Consider the following 17,922-nt stretch of genomic DNA (forward strand, 5'->3'; position numbering starts at 1 on the left):
ACTCTGTTGGCCTGGGCTGGAGTGCAGTGGCACAATCTCAGCTCACTGAAACCTCTGCCTCCTGGGTTCAGGCGATTTTCCTGCCTTGGCCTCCCTAGTAGCTGGGATCACAGGTGTGCACCACCATACCTGGCTAATTTTTGTATTTTTAGTAGAGACAGACTTTCACCATGTTGGCCAGGCTCGTCTTGAACTCCTGACCTCCGATGACCCACCTGCCTCAGCCTCCCAATGTGCTGGGATTACAGGCGTAAGCCACCGTGCCTAGCCTACAAAACATTTTAAAATTAGCCAGGATCGATGGTGCATGCCTGTAGCCCCAGCTACTCTGGAGGCTAGGGCAGGAGGATCATCTGAGCCTGGGCGTTTGAGGCTGCAGTGAGCCGTGATCAGTCCACCCTGGGTGAGGAAGCAAGACCTTGTCTCAAGAAAACCCCAAAACAAAAACGAAATACATATACACACAGACACACCCTGTGGGTAATACCCCTTCTGGGCACCGAGGAAGGAGACCTAGGCAGACACCCAGGACAGTTAGTGCCTAAAGAATAATTTACTGCTCACTTATTTCTTTCTATATAATCCTTTTATATATAATCATATCTTAGTTTGTAGTCGGAGGAATGTCTAGAGCAGACATGGTACAGAGCATAAATTATGGGAAAAACAGTTTTACCAGGACAAGATCCTGGCGCAGGCGGCAGCGTTCAGTATCGTCAAGATACCCGCTGTATGGCAGGCTTGGGGCAAGAGCCTCTCCTCCTGAAAAGGAGTTGCAGGACCTTGCGTCCAGTTCCTGTGGAAAGCTGGCCTCAGGTGGGCAAGCCTGTGAGCGTCTGAGGGCTTAAGACCCCTCCGGTATAATCTCGCCTTGGTGTGTGTATAACCTGTCAAATCTCGTGCTGATTCAAAGCATCCTCCTATAGAAATCACCGGAAGCTGCCAGCAGGTGGCGGCAGAGCCCGTCAGCTCTGTCGCTGCTGTGCCGACTCAGTGCATCCTCCTATAGAATTCCTTAGCAGCAGCCTGCCCCTAGATAAGAGATACCGCACACTGTACCCTCTTCACTGCACACGGCCCACCTCCTTGCCTCAGTGACCTAATGGGGGTGGACCCTTTGCTTATTGCACATGTGATTGTCTTGACCCTATCACTGTTCTTAAGATGACCTCACTGCCCACCCTGCCCCCAACCTATACCCAATTAACAGATGTTCCTGGACATTCGGGGCCTCTCGCCTGTCTCCGCTTGCAAATGACGTGGACCCCGGAGCCCAGCTGAGCTTTCTTTGTCCTTCTGTGTTTTTTGTCTCTTCATTTCTCGGATCCAGCACCTCAGCACAGCGATAGGGGACACTCTACGAACCTGTAGGGCCTGACCCTACACACCCTAAACCCTATTGTTTTAGGATAACCACAGCAGCAAAGCCGTCCTAATAACGTACTTATTCTCTATCCTGACTGGCTTACCCTGTGGGTATCATGCTTCACACTTTGTGGTATGTTTATTTCATTCAGGCATTCAGGGCATGTTTACTAAATATTTCTGGATGGAATACATACACACTAGCCAAGTCCTAGCCTCACCCTTGAGATGGTGGGCGGTTTCCCCGCCATGTCTCGGTCCCCACAGACCTGCTGAATTGGATCTCCTGGATTGGAGCCCTGATCTGCCCTTTCAAAAGCTCCACTGATGATTCTGAAGGCAGACAAAGTTCTCTAAGGAATGCAGACAGGCGAGGCAGATGGGAAAATGTCATCACGGTACAACAGGTGCAATAAAGAGGCAGGCTCGGCCCAGAGGTGGTGGGCTGCCCAGAAGCAGTGATTTATCTGGGGCATTTTGAAGGCTGGGAATTTTTGCCAGGCAAAAAAGGGCAAACGTCCACGTATAAATGCACGGAAAGGGGCATGGCATGGTGGGTGGAACTAGACATTTCTGTGGGGTGGGAAGAGGGAAGATGGGGAGAGACAGGAGCCTCGATCTGACCCAAGCGTGTCCACGTGCTCTCTGCTTCTGATCCACACCATCCCCCACAGCGAACCGCTAGGCCTTCTGCTGTGGATGTTGAAATGCACCCAGCCACCCGCCCCAGAACCTGCCTCTATTCTTCTGCATTTTCAACCCAGACTCGCCCTTTCAAATCTTGTTCAGATACCACCTCGTCACCAATGCTGCTCCTGAGCTCAGCCAGAAACAATCTCCCTTTCTCTCAAGACATTTAGTTCTCCATCAGTATCTTTAGCTTTCTGGCGTTGATTAGAAGGTATCTGGGTCAGGCTTTATCTGTTAGTTCATAAACTACTTAGGGGTAAAGTGCACATCCAGTTTGCCTTTGTGGCCTCCATGACACAGCTGGGGCTGAAAAAGTCTCAGCAGAATGTGCTGCAAAGGTACGTGACTGCCTTTGCAATAACGTACTTTACTTTAAGCAAAGGTACTAACTGTGCTTTTACTTTCATAAAGGTTATTTCCTGACTTCATTCCAAACCGAAAAGCTGTAGCCACATTCAGCAAGGTGTAGGGGGAGAACAAGGCTGGGGAGAGCAGCCACACCTGTGGGGCCTTGGGCAAAGCCCCTCAACCTCCCTGAGCTTGCTTCCCACCTTCGAAATGCTGGAACAAAAAGACCTGCAAGCTAAGCAGCCCAGCACGGTGACCGGCACAGAACAGAGGCTCTCCAGATGGCCACCCCTGGATGGCGTCTGGCAGCCATCTGACCCAGATCAGCGTCTAAAAAGGTCGAGTTACCCAAGGTCACACCTCTAGATAGTGTGGCATTTGGGCAGAATCATACTCGTCTTCATAAACCTTAGCAAGCCAACTCTCCACTCTTGATCAACCGGATACAACCCTAGGCAGCTAATATCATAAGTGAAAAAAAAAACAAAACCCAGGAGTGAAGATTGCTGATTCTATTCTCTAACCCATTTCTTCTAGTGGCAAGAGCTCTCTTCTTTCGGCAATTTTGGGATGAGACTAACATTATTTACAACCCCAGTGTCGACATGGGATGGAATTTTACAGATGCTGTGTAGGGCTTCTGGCCTCAGGACTTGGGAGACCATGTTCTAGTTCTAGCTCCCCAAGCAACCAAAAGCTGTGTGGCCCAGGAAATCAACCCACTGAGAAAGCATGTTTTGTAACGTACGGAGTGCTTTCACATACCCAAACATTCCGTATCAGTCACCGCCACTCCGGGTGTTAAGTCCTGCGGTGAACTAGTCTAGCGTATGGTGCTGAACTTTGTTCCAAGCCTGGGCCGCGGCACTTGCTGTGCCTTAGACCTGAAAAGCTAAGTTGGTTCCTTTGAATTCGTCCGGGTCACAGCTGCACTGTCTGGCCTAAGGGACCACCCACTCTAAAGCAGCCCCCCCGTCACTCCCAGAACCTGCCTGATACTCGTTCGTGAAGTGTGTTCAAGGCGGCACCTCCTGCACTTCGTCGGGAGTGCCGGGAACCCCGTCTCTGAGTGCCCCACGAAGGCGGAACGAGCGGTCCGAGGCATGTAAGGAGAGCCAGGCAGGGCTGTGGAGAGCCCAGCGAGAGCAAAGGCTCAAGTGAGGTTGCTGGGGTGAAGATGCCAGGGCGGTGGCAGGGGGACCGAACACCATCCCTAAGGAGCTCGGCTTTGGGACGCCCTGAGTCTTGACCCAGGCCGGACACTGGCCTCCCCGGCCAAGGAGCTAACATCGTCGAGGGGCCTCGGCGCCCTCCGGCCCTCAGTTTCCCCATGTCCCTCCCGGCGCCTCACCTGGGGCGGCAGCAGGTGCGGTGGGCGCAAGGGCTCGGCGCCAAGGACCCGCTGGAGGACGGCTTGCAGGGCTGCAGCCTGCAGCACGAAGAGGGGGCGCGGCGGTGGCCGCGACTTTGTCACATGCTTCAGGACTCGCCGCACCTTCTCGGTGCCCGGTGGGGCCACACGTGCCATGCTGCCCTGGCCCGGGGAAGGCGGGCGGGCACCCGCCATGGCGGCCGAGGCGGAAACTGGAACCCAGGTGACTGTGCGACGAGTGCCCCGCAGGCCAAAACACCTCGGAAGGCGATCGGGCCTGGCCGGGAAGGTCGGAGAGCCAGCCCTGCTGCCCCCGACAGCCGCCGCGGCGCCTAGGGCTGATCAGCAGAGCGCACCCACCTTATTTTCTCATTGCCCGCCACGGATGTGTTTAACACTCAGATTTCACCTCCTCCGGGAGCTGACCCGGATCTCCTAGGCGGAGATCTCTGAGGTTCCAAAGCAGTTGGCCCAAAAGTTATCCAAGTGTTTTGACATTATCGTGCATCCCAATCAGTGAAGGATCCTGTCTGCATATGCAGTGTCCTAGGCCCACCCACAAACGTTTGGCTTAAAGATCTGAGACAGGACCCAAAGTTTGAAGTTTTAACAAGTGCTTCCCGACCCCCAAATTGTTCCCATGTCACGCTGCTGTATCTCCCCTCACCCACCGAGACTGGGTGTATCTCGAAGGGAGAGATGATATATTACTCATTCGGTGCTCAGCACAGGCCCTGCCCAGAACGCATGCTTAAGGCATGAAAGACGGATGGATGCATATAAGCCAATAAATGAATGAGTGAAGAAATGAATGAACCCACCCTCTCCACATGTCTGTCCTATCCATCCAACTCCAGTGTCCCGTCCTCCTCGGCCTGATCACCTCTCTTTCTTACAGGGTCAGGCTCTGTGCAACCTCCCAACCGAGGCTTGCAGCTGCAGGTGTGTACACATGTCCCAGTTCCTCTCCCCAGGGAGAGCAGGAGGCCCACTGGCCAACACTTATTAACCACCTGGTGGGTGAGTAGCCATTTCCACTCTGGGGGGTATACCGTCGAGGGCTGAGGAGGAGGAAACTGGCATTTGTAGCACAGTATGATGAGCGACATGAAGCCAGGAAAGGGAAGGCTGAGGGCAAGGCTGATGTCAGAGAAGGTTCTGGAAGATCACCATCCTCCTCATCAATATGTTGCATTCACAACGCTCCCTGCTTTTTAAAAAACTGTACTTTAATTTCTGGGGTACATGTTCAGATCCTGCGGGATTGTTACATAGGTACACACATGCCATGGTGGTTTGCTGCCTCCATCCCCCCATCACCTGCATCAGGCATTTCTCCCAGTGTTAACCCTCCCCAACCTCCCCCACCCCCCATCCCCCAAAGTACCAAGCCAAGTGTGTGATGTTCCCCGCTCCCTCCTATTTTTAATGGTGAATTTAATGTTACGGATATCTTACAATTTTTTTTACACGGGGGTCTCACTCTGTTGCCCAGGCTGGAGTTCGGTGGCGTGAAGTCAGCTCACTACAACCTCGAACTCCAGGGTTCAGGTTATTCTCTCACCTCAGCCTCTGGAGTAGCTGGGACTACAGGCAAGTACTACCACACGTAGCTCATTTTTGTATTTTTAGTAGAGACTGGATCTCACTGTGTTGCCCGGGTTTGTCTCGAACTCCTGGACTCAGATGATCCACTTGCCTTGACCTCCCAAAGTGCTGGGATTACAGGCATAAGCCACTGCGCCGGGGCCACGTCATTGTTTCCTAGTTGCTTCCCAAGAAGAGATTTATGACAACTGAGTTCTTTTGAGATCTTTTGGGAAGGTCTGCTTGTCAGCAGATAAGAGATCTCAGGAATTCAAATGCCTTCTGCTCAAAAGAATTCTCATGCCACCGTGGCATGCTCTAAAGTCCTTCAAACTCAGGAACCTTGAGGACAGCAACGTTCAACTCCTCCGTGCTGTCCCTGCATCTAACAAGGTGCCAGGCACGATTATTACAAGATGTGACATCCAACTTGTGTGCAGGTTTCTATTTTATGTGTCAGCTTACCCAGGCTCTTGTAACTTTGCTTATAATAGGAGCGCCATCCGTTGGCATTTATTGAGAACTTTTATTACACGCTGGGCACATACCAAGGTCTTAAGCCAGTGGTTTGTAGATTTGGAGCTGCTACTTACTTAGGTCAGAGCTACTAGATGTTTCTACTGGAGAATTTTCAAAAACAGGTGAAGGTCCTGCTGGATTCTGCAATAAAATGGCACTGATCGTATATAACTGGCGTTTCCTCACCTGATAACTCTGACCACCAGAAAACGTGACCCAGCAGTGAAAAATTCATCCACTTGCTCGGGCTGCTAAATGCAGACTCAAGAGGAGGAAATGTAAAGCCAAAGATGTCTGAAAAGAAAAGAGTGGGGACAAAAAAAGAGCCAGAGGCTTCCACAACCGCAACGCCTCTCTAAAAACATGGCAGTCGTCTAATGGCTGGTCACTGTCTCCACGTGGGTGGGATTTGCGTCTCACCTACCGTTTTGCTCCCCGTCTAGAACGGTGCAGGGCATGCGGGAGCCCTCGCTAGGCATCTGTGCAATGCGTTCATTCCGCAGCTGGATTTTCAACCCTAACGGTACCCCACGAGGAGGCCCAGGGAGCACTAGGCGGTGACGTGGCATCTGCGAGCACTTGTCTACACTGGGTGGTTCCTCAGCTTCAGGAAACGCCGGGGGAGGGCAGGATGGGGGCTGAGGTGAGGGCTGGGGATGAGCATCTGTTGGGATTTCTTGAGTCCCCTTGAAAACCAGAAACGTCAAAGGCCTAAGCAAAGGCGTTGTAAGACAGGCCCCACCGGGGGCGGCGGGGACAGGGACCGAGGCGGGGAGGTACTGCCCCTGCGCACACAGGGTTTCTCCCACTCTCCACAGCAGGCCGGCCTCGACAACCTCCCAGCCGAGTCCAAGAGATCTGGCAATCCGCTGCTGCCCGCATGCTGCTTACAACACCTGAAAGGCGCATTGTGACACATAGTTGTATCACCAGTTCATGGGGGGGTGGGTGGTGGGGGTGACAGTAAAAAAAAAAAAAAAAAAGCGACAGTGTGGTCGGTGCGGGAGTCGAGCCCGCGACCTTAGCGTTATCAGCACCACGCTCTTACCAACTGAGCTAACCGACCGCCCGACAGCTGGGGCCGCTGGAGCGCATAAAAGGGCTCGAAGCACCGGCCCACCAGCGAATCGTCTGCGAGCCCGCGCCACTGGCTGCCTCTCGCTTCACCCCCAGGGGCGGGGACTCCTGTGAGGATCCACCGCGCATGCGCCTGCGCCTGCGCGCGCCGTCCCCGGCAGGCCACCTGCCCTCGACAACCTCTGGGCCAAGCCCAAGCATTCCGCACTTTGCTCCTACCCGCGTGCGGCTCACTGTACCCGAAAGGCCCATTGACTGAAAGGGTCGCATAAGCAGTTCATGGGGAGACAGACGAACCAAAAGGAAGCAAAAACGCTGGGGCGGCCGGCGGGGCGCGGGGATCCTCGGCGTAGGGCAGCGAAGCACCAGGCTCTCCGGGATTCGATACCGCGACGTTGGGCAGCGAAGCACCAGGCTCACCAGCTGAGCTAACCGGCCGCCCGACGCTCCAGGGCCCACAGAGATCACCTAAAAGGGCTCCACCTTCGCGCCAGCCCCGAGCCCCGCTGCTGGCTGCCTCCTGCTTCGCCCCAGCTGCCACTTTTGACTTCCTCACTGTCATCCCCTTTGGCCACACGCAGAAACTGAGACCGAGGGGACTGGAAGGAGAAGGGAGGCAGCTTCCCACCGGGCAAACGCAAACTGCACACGGGAGGCTTGGCTCTGCAGTGAGGTTTCCAAACATTCCAGCTCCGCGCCGCTTTTAACCCCAAGCATCCTGTAGCCTGGAAACCTCGTATCAAGAGCCTTCAGCATGGGTCAAGCAAGCTTAGAAAATACAGAACACCAAAGCCAAAAGAACCACGGGGTTTTTCGGGCAAAAAAGAACGGCCTCAGAGACGGGGACTTCTTCCCTGTCAGTGTTTTTTTTTCTTTTCTTTTTCAAATTGTAAACGTGTATTTAAATGTATCTACATGGAACCTCTGGGCCGGGAGCCGCGGTTCATGCCTGTAATCACCGCACTTCGGGATGGATGGATGGATGGATGGATGGATGAATCAATCAATCAATAAAATCCAAAGTCTTGCTTCAAAGAGTGCTTCCTTTTCTTTCTTAGTGCGTTTAATATTTTTGATTAAGCATATCCCTAAAAAATTGTAAACCTGATGTCACGTCATTCCTCGGCGTCTTGAGGGGACAAACCATAGCTGGCCTTCCCTTTCTTTTCCCTTGTTTGTTTTTTTTAAAGCATTTAAAAACGTTTTCACTTAGGATTGTGGCAGGTGTGGGGATCGAGACCATGAAGTTTAAGTCGGGCCGGCGGCTTAGTTCACCAACTGAGCTAAACGACCGCCCGACTATCAAATGCCGCCACAATGTGCTAAAATGTTGCATGTTCGCGCAGGCCCCTGACTGACGTCTTGCCAAGCAGCTGCGTGGCGCTAGCTGCCTCCTGCTTTGCTTCAGCCGCGACGTTCAACCTCTCACTGTCAGGCCCCATTGGTGAGATGCAGACACGGAGACCTAGAGGACTTCAAGAAGAAAGGAGGTGGCTTGCTACAGGGAAAACGCAAACTGCACACGGGAGGCTTGGCTCTGCAGTGACGTTTCCAAACATTCCAACTCAATGTTGTTTCGATCTCCAAGAACCCTAACTTTCTGTACTAAGCGCCTTTAAAATGGATAAATAAAGCTTAGAAAATCCAGAGAAGTGAAGGCCAAAAGAACCCCTCAACTGCCTATCACAAAAATAATAAAGGCCACAGGGATGGTGACTTCTTTCCTGATTTTTTTTTTCCCACTACACACGTATATTTAAATACACATACATGGAATTCGCGGAATGGGAGTGGTGGTTCTCACCTGTAACCACAGCACTTGAAGATGGAAGAATGGATAAATGGATGAAGATATTTAAAAAAAAATGAGATAAAAAGCCATGATTGAAAAAATGTACGTTTTTCTTTCTTCTTGCTTTTAACTTTCTAACATTAAGAATGCTGCCAGATGATTACAAATGTCATTTTACATGATTCCTCAGTGTTTTGAGTGGACAAAGCATAGCTGGTCCTCCCTTTCTCTTTCCTTGTTTTTTTTTTTTTTAGGATTGAAAAACCTTTTGACTTTTCGGTCACCTGTTAACTGAGCACACGAATAAATCACATGGTACCAGGTAGAAGGGTTGAGACGGCCACTGGGTGGACAACGATAGTACCCACCCCAAAACCATAGTTAGCTGTATGCAAAAATACAGAGAGGGAGAAAGACAATGGTGAGAAGGCAAACCGCCACCGCGTCGTCCACCACCCAGCCCGTTTGTCCCCGGGCATGCTGGTCTCCCAGGGGGCAGACCGACTCTGGTGTGCTGCTGCGGCCCTCCCACTCCAGGAGCACCACAAGGGAGCACTGGCTTTCTAACACTGGACATTCTGCTCCGATTACTCCACTAAAGTGCTTGGACTGATGTGTCATCAGGGTCCCCTGTCACAAGCAGCAGAAGCGGCATCTAGCTGATTTCAACAGATTTTATATAAAGGATGTGAGGTAGGTCAACCTACCACGAGCAAGGCGACAGGACACTCAGTCAGGCAACGTGGACATTCAGTCAAGGCATACTCATTCAGCCTGGCAGTGCCGGGGCCCCCAATCAGCTGTGAGTCAAACAAACCCGATCCCTAAACTCACGGAGCAGCACGGCACAGCAAAGAAGGCGGGCATTACAGTGAAGGGAGAAGTCTAGGTGTTGTGCCGGGAGGCTGGGCAAGTTTCCTGACTGTACTGTGTCCAAAGGACAAGGATGGAGGAGCAGGCCAAAGGGTAAAGCCCTCTCTCGGAAGACTGGTAGGGTGCAGGCATCCCATCCATTTCCCTTACAGCTGAATGACGGTCCAGAGCCCGGCACTCTCTCTGGCATCGCACGCCTCCAACAGGCAAGAGTCACGTGTTTAAGCCGGCCAGATCAAGCCACTTCTCTTCACACTCTCCGGTTTTGGCCCAGGCCTAAGAGCTCTGCCAAATTTGGCAAACGGGGTTGCGACGCCCAGTTGAAATTTAATTGCAGAAAAACAAGGAAGTGTTTGGTACTGTGTGTCCTACAGCATGTTTGTGACATACTGGTGATCAAAGAGTACCTGTGCTGTATCTGACCTCTTCTGCTGGGCGCAGTCCCGGTGTCCAAGAAGTCTGACCTGTGGTGGGCTGCTTCCCGGGACTCGAACCCCGAAGGGCTTGCAAGAACGCCTCTGACTCACCGGGTCAGGGGCCCAGAGATTGCACGTGCCGCTCTCCTTTTCAGCTTTCGTTGGCAGACAGCCACAAAAGCCCACAAGGAGCACGTTTTGCCACGAAAAGTGTCCTCGACGGTGTCTTCCTCTGAAAAAGGTGTGTCTTTCACATGGTAATGCAGGAAAGACTCCGGCAACTGATGACCAACAGAAGAGAAACAAGGAGAGAGAGACACTTTGCTGAAACAGATGCGGAAGACGAGGGGTAAAGTGTCTAGGTCAGTTTGCCCCTCAGGTAAGGTATTTCAAGAAAAGTCGGCTTTGGGGCCAAGCGTGGTGGCTCACGCCCACAATCCCAGCACTCTGGCCTGCCGGAAAAGAGACGAAAGGGAAGAGACATTTGGCTCAAACACGTGGGGAAGACAAAGGGTAAAGCGTGTAAGTCAGTATTGCCTGTCCCATTAGCTGTTTCAAGAGAAGTCAGCGTTGGGGCCAAGCACAGCGGCTCGCACATGTAATGCCAACACTTTGGGAGGTCACTGTAGAGGGATTGCATGGGGCCAGGAGTCTGGAGCCAGCCTGGGAAACGCAGCAAGACCCGTCCCTCTTAAAAAATAGTAATTGAATGGAAAAAAGGAAGAAAAGAAAACAAAAAACGAAACAAAAAAAAGAGCAAGAGTAGCATTCCAGAGGCTTCCACAACCGCAACGCCTCTCTAAAAACATGGCAGTCGTCTACCGGCTGGTGACTGTCTCCACGTGGGTGGCATTTGCGTCTCACCTACCGTTTTGCTCCCCGTCTAGAACGGTGCAGGGCATGCGGGAGCCCTCGCTAGGCATCTGTGCAATGCGTTCATTCCGCAGCTGGATTTTCAACCCTAACGGTACCCCACGAGGAGGCCCAGGGAGCACTAGGCGGTGACGTGGCATCTGCGAGCACTTGTCTACACTGGGTGGTTCCTCAGCTTCAGGAAACGCCGGGGGAGGGCAGGATGGGGGCTGAGGTGAGGGCTGGGGATGAGCATCTGTTGGGATTTCCTGAGTCCCCTCGAAAACCAGAAACGTCAAAGGCCTAAGCAAAGGCGTTGTAAGACAGGCCCCACCGGGGGCGGCGGGGACAGGGACCGAGGCGGGGAGGTACTGCCCCTGCGCGCACAGGGTTTCTCCCGCTCTCCACAGCAGGCCGGCCTCGACAACCTCCCAGCCGAGTCCAAGAGATCTGGCAATCCGCTGCTGCCCGCATGCCGCTTACAACACCTGAAAGGCGCATTTTGACACATAGTTGTATCACCAGTTCATGGGGGGGTGGGTGGTGGGGGTGACAGTAAAAAAAAAAAAAAAAAGGCGACGCTCTGGTCGGTGCGGGAGTCGAGGCCGCAACCTTGGCGTTATCAGCACCACGCTCTTACCAACTGAGCTAACCGACCGCCCGACAGCTGGGGCCGCTGGAGCGCATAAAAGGGCTCGAAGCGCGCTCCGGCCCACCAGCGAATCGTCTGCGAGCCCGCGCCACTGGCTGCCTCTCGCTTCACCCCCAGGGGCGGGGACTCCTGTGAGGATCCACCGCGCATGCGCCTGCGCCTGCGCGCGCCGTCCCCGGCAGGCCGCCAGCCCTCGACAACCTCTGGGCCAAGCCCAAGCATTCCGCACTTTGCTCCTGCCCACGTGCGGCTCACCGTACCCGAAAGGCCCATTGACTGAAAGAGTCGCATAAGCAGTTCATGGGGAGACAGACGAACCAAAAGGAAGCAAAAACGCTGGGGCGGCCGGCGGGGCGCGGGGATCCTCGGCGTAGGGCAGCGAAGCACCAGGCTCTCCGGGATTCGATACCGCGACGTTGGGCAGCGAAGCACCAGGCTCACCAGCTGAGCTAACCGGCCGCCCGACGCTCCAGGGCCCACAGAGATCACCTAAAAGGGCTCCACCTTCGCGCCAGCCCCGAGCCCCGCTGCTGGCTGCCTCCTGCTTCGCCGCAGCTGCCACTTTTGACTTCCTCACTGTCATCCCCTTTGGCCACACGCAGAAACTGAGACCGAGGGGACTGGAAGGAGAAGGGAGGCAGCTTCCCACCGGGCAAACGCAAACTGCACACGGGAGGCTTGGCTCTGCAGTGAGGTTTCCAAACATTCCAAATCAATGTTGTTTCTATCTCCAACAACGCCAACTTTCTGTACTAAGCGCATTTAAAATGGATAAATAAAGCTTAGAAAATCCAGAGAAGTGAAGGCCAAAAGAACCGCTGAACTGCCTATCACTCAAATAATAAAGGCCACAGGGATGGTGACTTCCTTCCTTCCTGATTTTTTTTTTTCCCACTACACAGGTATATTTAAATACACATACATGGAATTCGTGCAACGGGAGTGGTGGTTCTCACCTGTCACCACAGCACTTGAAGATGGAAGAATGGATAAATGGATGGATAAAGAATATTTTTTTAAAAATGAGATAAACAGCCATGATTGAAAAAATGTACGTTTTTCTTTCTTCTTGCATTTAACTTTCTAACATTAAGAATGCTGCCAGATGATTACAAATGTCATTTTACATGATTCCTCAGTGTTTTGAGTGGACAAAGCATAGCTGGTCCTCCCTTTCTCTTTCCTTGCTTTTTTTTTTAGGATTGAAAAACCTTTTGACTTTGCGGTCACCTGTTAACTGAGCACACGAATAAATCACATGGTACCAGGTAGAAGGGTTGAGACGGCCACTGGGTGGACAACGATAGTACCCACCCCAAAACCATAGTTAGCTGTATGCATAAATACAGAGAGGGAGAAAGACAATGGTGAGAAGGCAAACCGCCACCGCGTCGTCCACCACCCAGCCCGTTTGTCCCCGGGCATGCTGGTCTCCCAGGGGGCAGACCGACTCTGGTGTGCTGCTGTGGCCCTCCCACTCCAGGAGCACCACAAGGGAGCACTGGCTTTCTAACACTGGACATCCTGCTCCGATTACTCCACTAAAGTGCTTGGACTGATGTGTCATCAGGGTCCCCTGTCACAAGCAGCAGAAGCGGCATCTAGCTGATTTCAACAGATTTTATATAAAGGATGTGAGGTAGGTCAACCTACCACGAGCAAGGCGACAGGACACTCAGTCAGGCAACGTGGACATTCAGTCAAGGCATACTCATTCAGCCTGGCAGTGCCGGGGCCCCCAATCAGCTGTGAGTCAAACAAACCCGATCCCTAAACTCACGGAGCAGCACGGCACAGCAAAGAAGGCGGGCATTACAGTGAAGGGAGAAGTCTAGGTGTTGTGCCGGGAGGCTGGGCAAGTTTCCTGACTGTACTGTGTCCAAAGGACAAGGATGGAGGAGCAGGCCAAAGGGTAAAGCCCTCTCTCGGAAGACTGGTGGGGTGCAGGCATCCCATCCATTTCCCTTACAGCTGAATGACGGTCCAGAGCCCGGCACTCTCTCTGGCATCGCACGCCTCCAACAGGCAAGAGTCACGTGTTTAAGCCGGCCAGATCAAGCCACTTCTCTGTTCACACTCTCCCGTTTTGGCCCAGGCCTAAGAGCTCTGCCAAATTTGGCAAACGGGGTTGCGACGCCCAGTTGAAATTTAATTGCAGAAAAACAAGGAAGTGTTTGGTACTGTGTGTCCTACAGCATGTTTGTGACATACTGGTGATCAAAGAGTACCTGTGCTGTATCTGACCTCTTCTGCTGGGCGCAGTCCCGGTGTCCAAGAAGTCTGACCTGTGGTGGGCTGCTTCCCGGGACTCGAACCCCGAAGGGCTTGCAAGAACGCCTCTGACTCACCGGGTCAGGGGCCCAGAGATTGCACGTGCCGCTCTCCTTTTCAGCTTTCGTTGGCAGACAGCCACAAAAGCCCACAAGGAGCACGTTTTGCCACGAAAAGTGTCCTCGACGGTGTCTTCCTCTGAAAAAGGTGTGTCTTTCACATGGTAATGCAGGAAAGACTCCGGCAACTGATGACCAACAGAAGAGAAACAAGAAGAGAGAGACACTTTGCTGAAACAGATGCGGAAGACGAGGGTCTTGTCTAGGTCAGTTTGCCCCTCAGGTAAGGTATTTCAAGAAAAGTCGGCTTTGGGGCCAAGCGTGGTGGCTCACGCCCATAATCCCAGCACTCTGGCCTGCCGGAAAAGAGACGAAAGGGAAGAGACATTTGGCTCAAACACCTGGGGAAGACAAAGGGTAAAGCGTGTAAGTCAGTATTGCCTGTCCCATTAGCTGTTTCAAGAGAAGTCAGCGTTGGGGCCAAGCACAGCGGCTCGCACATGTAATGCCAACACTTTGGGAGGTCACTGTAGAGGGATTGCATGGGGCCAGGAGTCTGGAGCCAGCCTGGGAAACGCAGCAAGACCCGTCCCTCTTAAAAAATAGTAATTGAATGGAAAAAAGGAAGAAAAGAAAACAAAAAACGAAACAAAAAAAAGAGCAAGAGTAGCATTCCAGAGGCTTCCACAACCGCAACGCCTCTCTAAAAACATGGCAGTCGTCTACCGGCTGGTGACTGTCTCCACGTGGGTGGCATTTGCGTCTCACCTACCGTTTTGCTCCCCGTCTAGAACGGTGCAGGGCATGCGGGAGCCCTCGCTAGGCATCTGTGCAATGCGTTCATTCCGCAGCTGGATTTTCAACCCTAACGGTACCCCACGAGGAGGCCCAGGGAGCACTAGGCGGTGACGTGGCATCTGCGAGCACTTGTCTACACTGGGTGGTTCCTCAGCTTCAGGAAACGCCGGGGGAGGGCAGGATGGCGGCTGAGGTGAGGGCAGGGGATGAGCATCTGTTGGGATTTCCTGAGTCCCCTTGAAAACCAGAAACGTCAAAGGCCTAAGCAAAGGCGTTGTAAGACAGGCCCCACCGGGGGCGGCGGGGACAGGGACCGAGGCGGGGAGGTACTGCCCCTGCGCGCACAGGGTTTCTCCCGCTCTCCACAGCAGGCCGGCCTCGACAACCTCCCAGCCGAGTCCAAGAGATCTGGCAATCCGCTGCTGCCCGCATGCCGCTTACAACACCTGAAAGGCGCATTGTGACACATAGTTGTATCACCAGTTCATGGGGGGGTGGGTGGTGGGGGTGACAGTAAAAAAAAAAAAAAAAAAGCGACACTGTGGTCGGTGCGGGAGTCGAGCCCGCGACCTTGGCGTTATCAGCACCACGCTCTTACCAACTGAGCTAACCGACCGCCCGACAGCTGGGGCCGCTGGAGCGCATAAAAGGGCTCAAAGCGCGCTCCGGCCCACCAGCGAATCGTCTGCGAGCCCGCGCCACTGGCTGCCTCTCGCTTCGCCCCGGCTATGGGGACTCCTGTGAGGATCCACCGCGCATGCGCATGCGCCTGCGCCTGCGCGCGCCGTCCCCGGCAGGCCGCCTGCCCTCGACAACCTGTGGGCCAAGTCCAAGCATTCCGCACTTTGCTCCTGCCCGCGTGCGGCTCACCGTACCCGAAAGGCCCATTGACTGAAAGAGTCGCATAAGCAGTTCATGGGGAGACAGACGAACCAAAAGGAAGCAAAAACGCTGGGGCGGCCGGCGGGGCGCGGGGATCCTCGGCGTAGGGCAGCGAAGCACCAGGCTCTCCGGGATTCGATACCGCGACGTTGGGCAGCGAAGCACCAGGCTCACCAGCTGAGCTAACCGGCCGCCCGACGCTCCAGGGCCCACAGAGATCACCTAAAAGGGCTCCACCTTCGCGCCAGCCCCGAGCCCCGCTGCTGGCTGCCTCCTGCTTCGCCCCAGCTGCCACTTTTGACTTCCTCACTGTCATCCCCTTTGGCCACACGCAGAAACTGAGACCGAGGGGACTGGAAGGAGAAAGGAGGCAGCTTCCCACCGGGCAAACGCAAACTGCACACGGGAGGCTTGGCTCTGCAGTGAGGTTTCCAAACATTCCAGCTCCGCGCCGCTTTTAACCCCAAGCATCCTGTAGCCTGGAAACCTCGTATCAAGAGCCTTCAGCATGGGTCAAGCAAGCTTAGAAAATACAGAACACCAAAGCCAAAAGAACCACGGGGTTTTTCGGGCAAAAAAGAACGGCCTCAGAGACGGGGACTTCTTCCCTGTCAGTGTTTTTTTTTCTTTTCTTTTTCAAATTGTAAACGTGTATTTAAATGTATCTACATGGAACCTCTGGGCCGGGAGCCGCGGTTCATGCCTGTAATCACCGCACTTCGGGATGGATGGATGGATGGATGGATGGATGAATGAATCAATCAATCAATAAAATCCAAAGTCTTGCTTCAAAGAGTGCTTCCTTTTCTTTCTTAGTGCGTTTAATATTTTTGATTAAGCATATCCCTAAAAAATTGTAAACCTGATGTCACGTCATTCCTCGGCGTCTTGAGGGGACAAACCATAGCTGGCCTTCCCTTTCTTTTCCCTTGTTTGTTTTTTTTAAAGCATTTAAAAACGTTTTCACTTAGGATTGTGGCAGGTGTGGGGATCGAGACCATGAAGTTTAAGTCGGGCCGGCGGCTTAGTTCACCAACTGAGCTAAACGACCGCCCGACTATCAAATGCCGCCACAATGTGCTAAAATGTTGCATGTTCGCGCAGGCCCCTGACTGACGTCTTGCCAAGCAGCTGCGTGGCGCTAGCTGCCTCCTGCTTTGCTTCAGCCGCGACGTTCAACCTCTCACTGTCAGGCCCCATTGGTGAGATGCAGACACGGAGACCTAGAGGACTTCAAGAAGAAAGGAGGTGGCTTGCTACAGGGAAAACGCAAACTGCACACGGGAGGCTTGGCTCTGCAGTGACGTTTCCAAACATTCCAACTCAATGTTGTTTCGATCTCCAAGAACCCTAACTTTCTGTACTAAGCGCCTTTAAAATGGATAAATAAAGCTTAGAAAATACAGAGAAGTGAAGGCCAAAAGAACCCCTCAACTGCCTATCACAAAAATAATAAAGGCCACAGGGATGGTGACTTCTTTCCTGATTTTTTTTTTTCCCACTACACACGTATATTTAAATACACATACATGGAATTCGCGGAATGGGAGTGGTGGTTCTCACCTGTAACCACAGCACTTGAAGATGGAAGAATGGATAAATGGATGGATAAAGATATTTAAAAAAAAATGAGATAAACAGCCATGATTGAAAAAATGTACGTTTTTCTTTCTTCTTGCATTTAACTTTCTAACATTAAGAATGCTGCCAGATGATTACAAATGTCATTTTACATGATTCCTCAGTGTTTTGAGTGGACAAAGCATAGCTGGTCCTCCCTTTCTCTTTCCTTGTTTTTTTTTTTTTTTAGGATTGAAAAGCCTTTTGACTTTTCGGTCACCTGTTAACTGAGCACACGAATAAATCACATGGTACCAGGTAGAAGGGTTGAGACGGCCACTGGGTGGACAACGATAGTACCCACCCCAAAACCATAGTTAGCTGTATGCAAAAATACAGAGAGGGAGAAAGACAATGGTGAGAAGGCAAACCGCCACCGCGTCGTCCACCACCCAGCCCGTTTGTCCCCGGGCATGCTGGTCTCCCAGGGGGCAGACCGACTCTGGTGTGCTGCTGCGGCCCTCCCACTCCAGGAGCACCACAAGGGAGCACTGGCTTTCTAACACTGGACATTCTGCTCCGATTACTCCACTAAAGTGCTTGGACTGATGTGTCATCAGGGTCCCCTGTCACAAGCAGCAGAAGCGGCATCTAGCTGATTTCAACAGATTTTATATAAAGGATGTGAGGTAGGTCAACCTACCACGAGCAAGGCGACAGGACACTCAGTCAGGCAACATGGACATTCAGTCAAGGCATACTCATTCAGCCTGGCAGTGCCGGGGCCCCCAATCAGCTGTGAGTCAAAC

General features: G+C 52.8%; 1 long non-coding RNA gene, 3 other non-coding genes and 2 pseudogenes across 4 annotated transcripts in view; 1 reads left to right on the forward strand and 5 right to left on the reverse strand.

The window, feature by feature from the left end:
• The window catches only part of LOC141582838 (uncharacterized), a 31,648-nt gene extending 20,216 nt beyond the window's left edge, over positions 1-11,432 (forward strand). The window contains exon 2 of the long non-coding RNA XR_012515752.1: positions 8,305-11,432. This is a non-coding gene — a long non-coding RNA (uncharacterized LOC141582838). The remainder of the gene's footprint in view (positions 1-8,304) is intronic.
• Positions 1-17,922, reverse strand: part of LOC101043254 (zinc finger protein 839-like) — a 47,985-nt pseudogene that overhangs the window by 10,023 nt on the left and 20,040 nt on the right.
• Positions 1,678-3,970, reverse strand: LOC141582774 (uncharacterized; annotated as a pseudogene).
• TRNAI-GAU (transfer RNA isoleucine (anticodon GAU)) lies at positions 6,874-6,947 on the reverse strand. The gene has a single exon. It is a non-coding gene; the product is annotated as a tRNA-Ile (tRNA).
• Positions 11,476-11,549, reverse strand: TRNAI-GAU (transfer RNA isoleucine (anticodon GAU)). The gene has a single exon. It is a non-coding gene; the product is annotated as a tRNA-Ile (tRNA).
• TRNAI-GAU (transfer RNA isoleucine (anticodon GAU)) lies at positions 15,214-15,287 on the reverse strand. The gene has a single exon. It is a non-coding gene; the product is annotated as a tRNA-Ile (tRNA).

The sequence above is a fragment of the Saimiri boliviensis genome, chromosome X (assembly GCF_048565385.1).
Source record: "Saimiri boliviensis isolate mSaiBol1 chromosome X, mSaiBol1.pri, whole genome shotgun sequence".
NCBI classification, from domain to species: Eukaryota; Metazoa; Chordata; class Mammalia; order Primates; family Cebidae; genus Saimiri; species Saimiri boliviensis.